This window comes from Arvicanthis niloticus, chromosome X, assembly GCF_011762505.2.
Source record: "Arvicanthis niloticus isolate mArvNil1 chromosome X, mArvNil1.pat.X, whole genome shotgun sequence".
Taxonomy (NCBI): domain Eukaryota; kingdom Metazoa; phylum Chordata; class Mammalia; order Rodentia; family Muridae; genus Arvicanthis; species Arvicanthis niloticus.
This window is the reverse complement of record NC_047679.1, coordinates 52533282-52546944: the sequence shown is the minus strand read 5'-3', so window position 1 is coordinate 52546944 and position 13663 is coordinate 52533282. Positions and strand designations below refer to the sequence as shown.

At 37.6% G+C, this 13663-nt stretch overlaps 1 protein-coding gene, 1 non-coding gene and 1 pseudogene across 4 annotated transcripts in view; 1 reads left to right on the top strand and 2 right to left on the bottom strand.

The window, feature by feature from the left end:
- Ophn1 (oligophrenin 1) overlaps positions 1–13663 on the top strand; it is a 308721-nt gene that overhangs the window by 79746 nt on the left and 215312 nt on the right. The window lies entirely within an intron of this gene.
- Positions 2474–12131, bottom strand: LOC117694215 (chromodomain Y-like protein pseudogene; annotated as a pseudogene).
- Positions 4936–5042, bottom strand: LOC117695555 (U6 spliceosomal RNA). The gene has a single exon (XR_004604619.1). It is a non-coding gene; the product is annotated as a U6 spliceosomal RNA (small nuclear RNA).

The following is a 13663-nucleotide window of genomic DNA, read 5'->3' as shown; positions in this document are numbered from 1 at the left end:
TTAATTTAAAATTAATAGTTATAGTTTACATGAACAATGCTACTTGAAGCTAACTCTATGAGAAATCTCAAGGTCATTATAAGTAAATTATAAAGAGGAAATTCATATTAGCAATGAGTATATAACATTTTATACCATTTTATCATGTGTATAGATTCAAATCTGGGTGTGGTGGCACATGCCTGTAATCCTAGCACTGCAGAAGTAAGGACAAGGGAGATCAGGAGTTGAAGGCCAGTCATGGCTCATAGTGAGTTGGAGGTCATCCTAGGCTACATGAGACCTTGTCTTAAAACAAAAAAAAAGTAGAAGATACTTCAGTTGTAACCGTTTTCACAGCTGAATATTTATTCTCTAAAATTTTATAGATTAACTAGTTTTATATAGTTTGAACTACAGAATGGAAAAGTAGGTTCCAGTCATAAGAATGTGGCACCTGGTGGCTGAAGAGATGGTTCAGTGGTTGAAAATACTTACTACTCTTACAGAGGACCTAGCTTTGATTCCCAGGATACACATCATAGCTCACAACCATCTGGGACTTCAGTCCCAGGGCATCCAATGCCCTCTTCTTACCTCAGGCACCAGGCATGCATGGGTTGTATAGACATATATAACATGCTGACAAAACATCTGTACACATAAAATAATAAAATAAATCTTAAAAAAATATGTTTTAAAAATTGAGGTTACCAGTCAATCTAAAGCAACATCAGATTTCTAACTGGTCAGAGAGATGGTTAGTTCTAAGTCTAAACCTCAGGATTGCTAAAAGATGAGGCTTGTCAGTAAATTAAAAAGTTAAGCATTATCACATGCCTAACAGTCATTTTCCATAGTTAGGAAAATCAGTCTCCATTTCTGAAAGGAATGAACCTGTCTATTTTCACAGGGAACTTTTAAGACATAGTACAATACTTAGTTTATAGTTGATATTACAGCTAATACTGAGAATATTAAATGTCAAATACAAAGTAATTTTAAAAGTTCTATAATAGTATGCAAAAAGAATTTTACCTTATAAAATAAAATTTAAGTGAATCTGAAGTTATACTTTATAAATGTAAAGATTTTTTGTTGTTTTTTGTTTTTTGAGACAAGGTTTCTCTGTGTAGCCCTGGCTGTCCTGGAACTCACTCTGTAGACCAGGCTGGCCTCGAACTCAGAAATCCGCCTGCCTCTGCCTCCCAAGTGCTGGGATTGATTAAAGGCATGTGCCACCACTGCCCGGCAAATGTAAAGATTTTTTGGTGCAATACACCAATCTTATCTGTATGTTACAAGTCAAAGCTGTATATAATGTAATATTTTCACTGAAGTTAATAGTATGCAGAGGGGAGCCCATTGGTCCTGTGGAGGCTCGATGACCCAAGGTATGGGAATGCTAAGACACTGAGGCAGGAGTGGTTGGGGGAGCACTCTCATAGAGGCAGTGGGGAGGGGAAACTGGGAAGGGGATAACATTTGAAATGTCAATAAAATAACCAATAAAAATGAAAAAAGAAACAAAAAAGAAAAAAGTAGTATACAAAAATAATTTTTACCTTATTGAATAAAATATACCCTTAGTGAACCTAAAATTATATCCTATAAACTTAAATTTTTATTGGTGCAATACACCAACCCCATTTGTAAATGAATGGCAAACCAAGATTTGTATAAAGGAATACTTTTCACCCAGCAACAAGAAGCAGTTAAATTTTCAAAGGGTGGGACATATTTAAAACACACTAGGACTAACTTTTAACTTTGCTGTTCGTATTTAAGCTACACAGTTATGCACTGATAGTACAGCTTAAACTTTCTTCCAGAGACAGAAGTCTTGTCAAGTTAACTGGACATACATAACAAAGAAAGAACCAGTTGATATTTTGACATGAACCCTAAGTACATGTTGAGATTTTTCACCAGAAATATTTCTTCCTAAAAGCTTTTATTCTCCTTTTTATTGTTTTAGAATTTCCCATTCTTAGGGTTTTTTTTTTTTAAAAACCTCTCTTCCTGGAGACAAAATAAATGCCTCAGATCTTTATGGATGTCTATTTAGAAAGGGATGTGATCTGGCTAATATCCTTTAGATTCTTTATTCTGGAAGGAAAATACAAAAACAAATTTCATGTCCAAAGGAAAAGAAATGAAAAAAAAAACATTTCAGACTTTTTATATAGTTTAAAAATAAATTTATATATATTTTAAACATAGTCCTAGTAAAACAAGTGTTCATTACTATTTCATATTTTGTATATATGGATGTAAGATAAGGGTGTTTGATTAAAGGTACTTTGCAGTTAGTTATTTTTAAAGTCACAGTTCTTTAAAACTCTTTGGTGTAATAGGTTGGGTGTTCCAGTCCTAGTTCTATGCATGAGCTACAGGTAAACTTGTTTCAGGATTTAAGAGTAAGTATTTATAACTAGGAGCAAGGGGTATCATAGGGTTTAAACCAGTTCCAGGGCTGCCGGTGGCAGTCCAATCAATACTTGATTTTCTTCTGCAAGTATTTTAACATGGCATTTATCCCCTCTGCAGAGCCCCAAATAGTCTTCAGCACTGTGCATTCCCTCTCATTGACCTGATCCAACTCCAACTTGCTATTAAAGTGCAGTAAAGCTTTTGACTCTTCCAGGACAACTGTATTACAGGAGGTGAGCTCCTTGATTCTAATCATGACTTCTTGGTTGAAGGTCTGTGGCCAAAATACCTGGGAGACCAGGCCCTTGTCACAAGCATCCTGTGCTGTTAGCTTCTGCCCACTGAGTAACATTTTATTTGCAGAAGCTTCTCCTGTAATCTTGGGAAATGGAAAACTGGAACAGCCATCTGGACTCTGTCCAAAGGTGGTCTAGGGTGTTTTCATTAGCTCAAAGAGTATCACAAAGAGGTCATACAGATGCTCCCAGTCCGATGGCTGGGCCATTGACTGCTGCAATAATAGGCTTCTTTAAGCTGAATGAAAGTATTCACAAATTTTTTGACTGCTCCTGCCATCTTAGTGCTTTCTTTTTCCTTGTTCCCTGTGAGACAGTGTATGACATGAGCAAAGTCAAGGCCGAAACAGAAGACACTGCCAGTGGCACTGAGCAGTACCAGCTTGCTGTCAGCAGCAGCAGCCTTGGCCAGAGCAATCTGAACTTCTTTTCATCACTTCTGGGTTAAGTGAGTTATTTCCTGATGATTTGGTGGATAAAAAGTTGTGGGTGAAGCCGTCTTGCTTGCTTACCACAATATCTTTGAATCCGGAGGAGTTCTGTGTCAGCCTTATACTGAAACGTTGCTGCTTTTTCAGGAGACACTTTCTTGCAAGTAGATTGCCTTTTCTCAGCCATTTCTTCTGTGACTAGCATCTCCATGTTTCTGTAACTGCTTGTTTCATGTTCGTTGTATCCACAGATAGAGATTGTCCTGTAATAGCAACAGTTAAAGGTGTGTCCAAATCTCTGGTCCCAGAGAAAAATGAAGATTGACTTCTGCTGGTAGCAGCTATCAATGGACCAGACAGATACTCTTTTTTGGGGGTGGGGGAAGCAGGCACCAAGTTCGTGGCAATGGGGGTAGTTATTTTACCAGATAGCAATCGACTCTTTCTGGTTGCCATGACTGTGGTCACCGCCAGATAAAGACTGGGCATTTTTGGCAAGTACTAGGCTTGATGGAAATTCATTTTTTCTAGTTGTGGCTGATTGTGTGACCATGGCTGTGGGACATTTTCTGTCAATGGCCAAGTATGTGGCTATGGCTTTGGTCACCAGGCCAGATGAGGACTGACTTTTTTTGGCAATGGCCACATGTGTACTCATTGCTGTGGTCATTAGGCCTGCTGAAGACAGGCTCTTTTTGTCAATGACTGATCATGTGGACATGGATGTGGTCCCAGACTTCGACTGGCTTTTTGTGTTGATGGACTTGTCCATGGCTGTGGTCATCAGGTCACACAAAGACTTGGTCTTTCTGGCAACAGCTAAGCATGTTGCCATAGCTACAGTCTCTAGGCCAGAGGCTTGTGGGTTTATTTGTGGATTTCTACACGTCTCAGCTTTTTCTCTGAGGGCCAGTTAAACCCCATTGAGTGCCTCTGCATCTACTTTCTGTGTTGGCATGTTCCAATGACCCTGCTCATCTCTACTGAGGTTTTTGGGGTCCTTAGTCTGAAAGTCAGCCACCTGCTTCACTTTCTTAACTGAACACCTAGGAATGGATATCTGCGCGCTTGCAGGAGTGGAGTCCTCTGTCTTTGCCACGGAGAAGTGGAACACTTTTCCTGAGCTTCTAGTAAGCATTTGAAAACTAGTTTTTGGATTTGGTGGTCTTAGAAAAAGAGTGCCTTTAGGAAAAGGCAGATATTGACTCACCTGAAGACTTACAGGCTTTCTGGTGCTCTTGTGGAAGGTCCTATTGCCCACAGCTAAATTGCCTCTCCTCTGGGGCTACAGACTACAGGTATTCTGCTCAACAAGGAGGTACTTCGGGTTCATAGAATATAACCTGGCTGTTCTAGCCTTTCCTTGGGGGCTAGTCTGGCTTCTGTTTCCTGTTTTTCCTTTTGTCAATGATTCTTATTCATAATCCACTTTCCTTTCTTCCATATATATTTGAGCAACTGATAGTGAGGGAACACATCTGATAGCGAAAAGAAACACAACCATTTCTCTACTCAAGAAAAACAGTGACTAAAAAAGTTCATCTCTTTTACTCATGGTTCTCTGTCCATAGGTACCACATTTATTTACTTACCTACACATTGAAGAAATTTTGTTGCCTCCAATTTTTATAACTCACGAGTAACAATGTTATATAAATGTCTTGGAGCAGATTTTTGTGTGGGCATATTTTATGAATTTTGACTGTTTTTGTTGCCTAGAAAATTTTAACTAAAAAATAGTTTAAAACATTAAAAATACAAAATAAGATATTCACTTATGCATCACATGGATTTTGCAAAACTGTAACTGCTTTACAGACGTGCCTGTCATCCTTGGGCAGTGACCATGCTAACAATTTCTGTATCATTTCAACTTTAGTATATGTGCCAACAACATGACCACTAGTGATATATTTTTAATGTGGTGACATAGCAAGGGCCTTGATCACTATGTTTTTTTATATTTAGGTAGATTTAAAATATTATTATTTTCAGATAAGGTCTTACTATGTAGAGCACACTGATCCAGAACCACTATGTAGCTTGGGATGGCCTCAAATTGAAAATCTTCTAGCCTCAGCCTCCCAACAGCTGGGATTGTAGGTTTGGCCTACCATGCCAGGTTATTGTTTAGTTTTAATTTGTCTTCCCAACTGGCTACACCATTTTTCATTGCCACCAGCAACAGAAGTTCTAATTTTCCATATTCCTACCAGCATATAATGGATGAGTCTGATCCTAGATAATCTTAATATTGTTTTTAGTTAGGTTGCTTCCTTGTTGCTAATTTTTAAGATTTCTATGTGTGTTTTGGATAAGTCCTTTTTTTTAAAATCAGCTATATCTTTTGCAAATATTTTCTTCTAGTCTATGGCTTGTCAGTATCTTGACATTGTCTTTCACAGAATAGAAGCTTTAAAAGTAATAGCTCATCTTATCAACAATTTCTTTAACGTATTATTTTTTGATGTAGTGTGTAAAATATCATTACTATACATGAAGCCCTTTCAGGTTCCCCTTATGTTATTTTTCAGGTGTTTTATATTTTATATTCTTTTAGGGTCAGAGATTTTACTTCAGAGGATTTCAATTCTGTTAAATTTATCCAAGCTTTATTTATTGGCCTACTGGATTATCTCTCTCCTGGGAGATTTCCTTGTGAACTTGAAAAAACTATACTTACTTACTTAGATGTATGTTATATCTACCATGTATACAGGGTTTTTAATGTCTTACATTTATTTTTCAATGTTTTACCTGGTGGTTTTATCTATTTTAAATGTGCCACACTACCTAGATTTTGTTGATTTGTTTATTCCTAAATTGCTATCTGGTTTTTGTTTCAATGCTATGTGGTCAGTGTTTGCATTCCTGACAGATTTTTTATGTTATAAATTTTGCTGTCTCTAGTCACAGTTTTGTCTCTTTTGTTTGCTTTTAAATAAATTTACTCGTATTCTTTATGTGTGTGCGTGTTTGCCTGTGTGCGTTTATGTTCACCACTTTAAGCAGTAGCTTAAGAGAGGCCAGAAGAGGGTTTCAGATCTCCTAGGATGGGAGTCACAGGTGGTATGAGCTGCCACGTGTGCTAGGAACCAACACCAGCTACTCAACAAGAGTAGTAAGCTCTTTATTTTAAGAGTTGATGCTAGTGATATTTTTCTTTTTCCAATATGCTTTATTTATTTAAAATAGATTGTTTTTATAAATATATTCTGATCACCATCTTCCCCAACTCCATCCAGATCCTCCCTTTCTCACCTAGATCCACACCTCTCTCGTTAGAAAAAAAGCAACAACAACAAAACAGTGTTGACCAAAACAAACAAACAAGCAGAGAAAAAGAGCCAAAGAAAAAAGCACAAGAAACACACACAGATGAAGAGATACATGCATTTGCACACAGAAATCCCATAAAACCCACAAAATATGAAACCATAGCATAATAAGCAGAAGACCTGTGACATAAAAAAGTGTACTCATAGCATTATGAGATAAAGAACCTTACAACAGTCCTACTGTGTTTATTTTATGTTGGCCATCTACTGCTGGGTATGGAATCTGGCCTTAGTGTTGTCTCTGTAGCCAAGGAGTTACCAATCAGAGATAGTTTCTGGGTTAGGGATGGATGGGGTGGGGTGGGGGTCCTTGTTTCCACTTCCCCTCTCAGCTGGGGACCCTATGGGGCTTATACCTAAGCAGGTCCTGTGCATGCTGCAATAGTCTTCACGAGGAACTTGTGTGTCAGCTCTGTTGTGTCTAGAAAGCCTTTCTTTTCTTGTCTTCCCTATTACAAAGTTCCCTAATCCCAGAGGGGAAAGATTTGATGAAGTTATCTTTAGTGACATTTTTGAGAATGCTGGAATTTTGGTTTCTTTTTAAAAAAAAAAAACAGAAATATTGTAAGACTATGCTTTTGTTTTAATCTCAGGTGTAGGGATGTGGGGCTGCTTCAGTCTGTCCATAGCAGCTGACCATGATTTACCTCATCCTCTAGCTGAAGCATGGTTTTGCCACCTGCAGATAATTTCTATAATGGCATGACATTTGGAATTCGGGGAACTTTTCAGAGGGCACGTAAATGCTAGGGCCCCCGAGAGGTGGAATTGGTGGTTGTTTAGGGAGGTTAGTTGCAGTTGGCTAGTAGCCGTGCTCACAGAAGAAAGGAAAGCAATTAGATTCAGGGATTTTCCTAATTCTTCTCTCCCCTCTATCCTTGTTTTCCTCTTATCTAATGTTAGGGGGATAGAGTTGGAAAAAGAAGAACCTACACAGTAGCAAAGACTAGCTATAGATATCCCATTGAGGAATAGATGTTTCAGGGTCTCTCACTCTGCATATTGTTCAGGTGTGGGTCTCTGAATTTGGTCCTATCTACTGTGGGAGGAAGCTTCTTTGATGATGGCTGAGCAAGATACCTGTGAGTAGAGGACTATGTTCTTGGCCATCCAAGTAGTATTAAGTCTGGGTTCCATTTCATAGAGTTGTCTTTAAATCCAATCAGATAGTGGTTGGTTACTCCCACAAGCTTTATGCCACTTGTAGCATGGTTGTTTATCTTTCTTCTTTGGTAGAGTACCTTAAAGTACCCTGAACACTATTCAGTAAAAGTGAAGGCCACATGTAGGCACAAGTTCAATTTCTCTGTGTTCAGTGAATTGTATAGGTGTGATCTTCAGCAACGGGCCTTTTAACATCAGTTCGTGGGTTGTTTGGGGATTTCCATGGAGCCTCTTTGGCCAACAACTGGATTAGATATAACCCGTTCCCAGAACTGGAGTTTTCATTTGATGGCAACTGATGTCTAGTTGGGGCTTTGTCTCCCCTGTTATTTTGTTATTCCATTTTGAGTTCTTTCATGTATGTATGTGTGATGGTTTGTATATGATTGGCCTAGGGCTTGGCACTATTAGGAGGTGTGGCCTTGTTGGAGTAGGTGTGTCACTGTGGGTATGAGCTTTAATACTCTCATCCTAGCTGCCAGGAAACTAGTCATCTTCTGGCAGCCTTCCGATAAAGATGTAAAACTCTAAGCTCCTCCTGCACCATGCCTGCCTGGATGCTGCCATGTTCCCGCCTTGATGATAATGGACTGAAACTCTGAACCTGTAAGCCAGCCCCAAGTAAATGTTGTCCTTACAAGAGTTGCCTTGGTCACGGTGTCTATTCCCAGCAGTAAAACTCTAACACTGTGTGTGTGTGTGTGTGTGTGTGTGTGTGTATTTTAAGAAGCTTTTTACTGAATTAGGTTTCTAGTGACCCATCAAGTGGACCTTAGTTTTAGCAGTCCCTTATCATATTCCCTCCCTTATATACCTCTTTCCTCCCCCTCCCATTGAATTCTTCTGTTCTAGTCCCCCCTAGTGTCCATCCGTAACTATCTATTCTATTTACCATTCTTATATAAATCTGCCCCTCCCCCAAATCACTGTGTACCAAACCTTGGTGGCTATGTTGAGTGTGGCCTGCTTATTGATGACTTAAAAACTAACATTCACATATTAGTGAATGCATACCTTATTTGTCCTTGGGGGGGGTGTGTCTCACTCAGGATGTTTTTTCTTCTTCAAGCTTTATCCATTTACCCGCAAATTTCATGATTTTGTGTTTTTTTTCTTTTAAGCATTCAAGTGATGTTTCATTGTGTGAATGTACCACATCTTCTTTAAGCATTCTTCTGTTGTGTAAAATATATGTTGTTTCCGGTTTCTGGCTATTATGAATAAATAGAGCAGCAATGAACATGGTTCAAGAAGTGTCTCTTGTTAGGTTAGAGCCCCCTTGGCTATGTGCTCAAGAGTTGTAGAGCTGGATCTTGAGGTAGATCTATTCCCAGCTTAAGGAACCACCACACTGATTTCCTCAGTGGTTGTATAAATTCGAACTCCTACCAGCAATGGATCGTGTTTCCCTTACTCCACAACCTTGCCAGTATGAGCTGTCATTTGTTTTATGGATCTTGACTATTCTGACCTATGAAAGATGATATCTCAAAGTAGTTTTGATTTGTGTCTACTTAATGACTAAGGACATTAGCAATTATTTAACTGCCTCTCAGCTATTTGCTTTTCATCTTTTCAGAATTCTCTATTTAGGGCTGTATCCCATTTTTAATTGGATGATTTTTTTTGATGTCTAGTTTGAGTTCTTTATACATTTTAGATATTAGCCTTCATCAGATATGTAGTTGGTATATATGTTTTTCTATTCTCTAACCTGCCACTGTGGCCACTGTGTATGAATGATGCTGGCTTTTGCCATAAAGAAGCTTTCACTTGCTTGATTAGAGTTACTCCAAGATACTTTTTGAGGCTATTATGAGAGGTTTTGTTTCCCTGATTTCTTCCATTATCAGCTTGTCACTTGTATATAGGAAGGCTACTCATTTTTGTGTGTTAAATTTCTATTCCGCTACTTTGCTGAAAGCATTTATCACCTGTTATCAGTTTCTTGGTAGAATTTCTAGAGTCCTTTATGTATACTGTTTTATCAAGTAAAAGATACTTTGCAAGTAAAGATACTTTGACTTCTTCCTTTCCCATTTATATCCCCTTGATCTACTTCAGTTGTCTTATTGCTCTAGCTAGACTTTAATTAATATATTGAATAGGGATGGAAGGGTGGACAACATTTTCTCCTTCATGATTTTAGTGGAAATGCATTGAGTTTCTGTCCATTTAAGTTAATATTAAGCCCAGTTGTCTATGGGCTTGTAAACTGCTTTTCTTCTGGTGAGGTATATCCTTTGTATCCCTAGTCTCTTTTACCCTGAAGGGGTGTTGGATGCTTTTCAAAGGTCTTTTCAGCATCCATGAAATGATCATGTGGTTTTTAATCTTTCAGTTTGTTTATCTTTCAGTTTGTTTATATAGTGAATTATATTTATTGATTTTTGTATGTTGAACCATCTCTACATCTTTGGGGTGAAACCTACTTAATCATGTTGAATCATTTTTTTGATATGTTCTTGGATTAGAAGTAGTTTTATTGAGAAATTTCTCATCTATGCTCATAAGGGAAATTGGTCTGTATTCTTTCTTTTTTTGAACATTGTTTGGTTTAGATATCAGGATAATTATGGTCTCTTAGAATTAGGCTGCCTTCCTTCTGTTTTTATTTTATGGAATAATTTGAAGAATATTGCTGTTAATTCTTTGAAAGTCTGTTAAAATTCTGTACTGAATCCATTGGGCCCTGTGCTTTTTTGGGGGGGTGTTGAGGGACTTTAATTATTTCTTCTATTTCAGTAGGGGCTTTAGGTCTGTATAAATTGATTGTCTGATCCTGATTTTACTTTGGTAGATGGTATACACCCAGAAATGTATCTGCTTTTCCTAGTTTTTCCAGTTTGGTGGGATACAGATTATCTGTCTTCCTTTCATCTCTAATTTTATTAATTTGGATCTTTAACTAATTTGGCCAAGGGGTTATCAATCTTCCTGGTTTTCTCAAAGAACCAACTCTTCAGTTTCATTGATTCTTTGTATCATTTTTGTTTATATTTTATCTTAGCCATGAGTCTTGATTATTTCTTGCTATCAACTCCTTTTGGATGTTGTTTATTCTTTTTCTTCTACAGCTTTCAGGTGTGCCATTTAAGTTGCTCATGTGAGATCTCTCCAGTTATTTTATGAAGGCTCACAGTGCTGTGAACTTGCCTCTTGGAACCATATTCATTGTGTCTTAGAAGTTTGGTTATGTTGTGTTTTCATTTTCATTCAATGCTTAAAAAAAAACTTAACTTTTATTAATGTGTATCTTGACAGATTTTTCATTCTGTAGAGCATTGTTCAGTTTCCACAAATCCGTAAAGTTTCTGTTTCTGTTGGTATTTAGCTTTAATTTATGGTGGTCAGTATAGGATATAGGATATTATTTCATTTTTTAAATATCTGTTGACCCTTGCTTTGTGAGCAATATAATCAGTTTTGTAGAAAGTTCCATGAGATGCTGAGAAGATATATTCTTTTGTGTTTGGGTGAAATGCTTTGAAAATATCTATAAAGTCCAGTTGGTTTACAATATCAGTTAGCTGAAACATTTCTCTAGTTTTTATCTAGATGGCCTGAATTGGTGAGAGTGGGGTATCGAAGTCACCCAGTATCAGTGTATGAGAGCCAATATATGATTTAAGATGCAGACGTATTTCTTTTACGAATTTGGGTGCCCTTGTGTTTAGTGCATAAATGTTAAAAATTGCAATGTCCTCTTGGTAGATTTTTTTTTGTTGAGTTTGTAGTATCCTTCCCTGTCTCTTCTGCTTAGTTTTGGTTTGAAGTATATTTTGTCAGATAATAAAAATGGCTACTTTGGCTTACTTTTGGGGGTCCATTTGTTTGGCGTATCTTTTTCCATCCTTTTACCCTGTGGTGATGTAAAGTGTGTTATTTGGATGCAACAGAAGGATGGATCCTGCTTTCAAATGTCTGTTTTGTTGTTGTTTTTCTATACATCACAAACACTGCCCTACCTCCTGGTCTCCTCACAGAGTCCCTCCTCCCCTTTGCCTCTGAAAGGATGTGGCCTCCCCTGGTATGTGTCTTTTACTTTAGGTTTGTGAATTTTTCTTTTGCTTTTTTGGGGGGGAGTGGTGGTGTTAACATTTTCCATAATTCTAAAGTGGGTTTCTTCTCCTTCCTCTCTTTCCATTATATTTGTAGATTTCATCTTTTCATAGAGTCCCAGATTTCCTGATGTTTTGTTCCTGAATTTGTTTAGATTTACTATTTTCTCTGACAGAGATATATATTTCTTTTTATCATCTTTAGTGCCTGAGATTTTCTGTTGGTGAGACTTACCTTTGAGGTTTTGTTTGACTTCCTGAAGTTTTCATTCCCAGTTTTACATCAGCTGGTGTTTTCTTTAGTGTTTCTGTTTCTACTTTGTTGTCTTGAACTGGTTTCATCATTTCGTTCCACTGCTTGTTTGTATTTTCACAGCGTTCCTTTATGGATTTATTCATATCTTCTTTAAAGTCATTGAATATATTCATAGTAGCTATTGTGAATTCTTTGTCTTGTGCTTCAGCTATATTGCATTTCTCAGGGTCTACTATAGTAACTTCAGGTTGGCAGTGTCAGAAGTCCCAAGTAGAGAGTTTATCTGGGTGACACACAGTGATGGGGTGTGGAAGGAAGTCTGCATCCTAGAGAGTTCTGCACAGTTCCAAGGGAATAGAGGCAAAAAGGGAGAACAGATTCCTGCACATGGCCTGCCACAGGGTGGGGGTGGGCAAGGTAAGACTGGGGAATTTGCAGTGGTGCAGAGAAGATCCAGCAAGTAAGTACCTTTAATCACTGAGCCATAGTTTCTCTCCCGTTTTGTTTACTTTTTAAAAGACAGGATCTCATGTGGCCCAGGCTGTTCTTGACTGGCTATGTAGCCAAGGTTAGCATTAAATTACAAATTCTTCACCCCAGTACCTCCCAAATGATGGAATGACAGGCATGGTTTTGTGTAAAAAATTGTTTTGACACCACCTCCCATTTTGTTATTAATTTTATGGTATATTTCAGGGGCAATTTGCATTAAATACATACTGGTTTTGAACATGAACTATTGTTTTCTGTGTCTCTCTCATAGTGTTGTGTTAAGACCTGAACATTGGGCCTATGAATTGGCTTTGCAAGTAATGGCATATGACAACCAGGGTTTGATCTCCCAGAACTGATATGGTTAGAAGGGAGAGAAGTGACTCTGGAATGTTGTCCTTTGATGTGCGTGTATGTACACAAGACATATTTTACAAAGTATAATTAAGTGTACAGGGGTTAGAAAGATATGCTTGTGTTTAAGATATGCTCTTGTTTCTCTTCTAGAGGACCTGGGTTCAGTTCTTATTACCAATATGCCAGCTCACAATCAACTATGACTACCTTTCTAGGAGATCTGATACCTAATCCTCAACAGACATCTCACATGGTGTATAGACATATATGCAGGAAAAATATTCATATGTATAAAATGAAAATCTTTTGAAAGTATTTCAAGATAATCAAATTTGTCTGTTTGTAAAGTTAAATCATTTCTTACTCTCCAGAGTTTGCTGTTTAGCATTCACTGTTTGCTTATTTATTGACATTTTAGATTTAGAAATTATGTAAAGTGGGTATTTTGTGAACCTACTGAAGTCATTGGGAGGTTAGTTCACTGGCTATCTAGTGCTTGGGCATCAATTTCATTAAATAATTTGAACTAATGTATTTCCTGATGTTTGCTGCAGCATGGCATATGTGTTCTTGGATATGTCTTTCGTGTTCAGCCAGACAGTTTAATTTGATGTTAGCTTACCATATGCTGTTCTTTTGGCTTGTGCATGGTTAGTCAGTCATGGATGGTCAGGGTCTCAAGTCTATCTTGGGTATTCACACATCTCAAGGCATGTGTCTGTATGAATGCAAAAATATCTTTCTATATTTCTAATGGCTTGGAGCTTTTCAAAGCAACCTGTGAACATGCAATTTTCTACTCTGTTATTCTTCATTTTTTAACCAAATATTTTGATCGCATTCTTACTAAACCAAT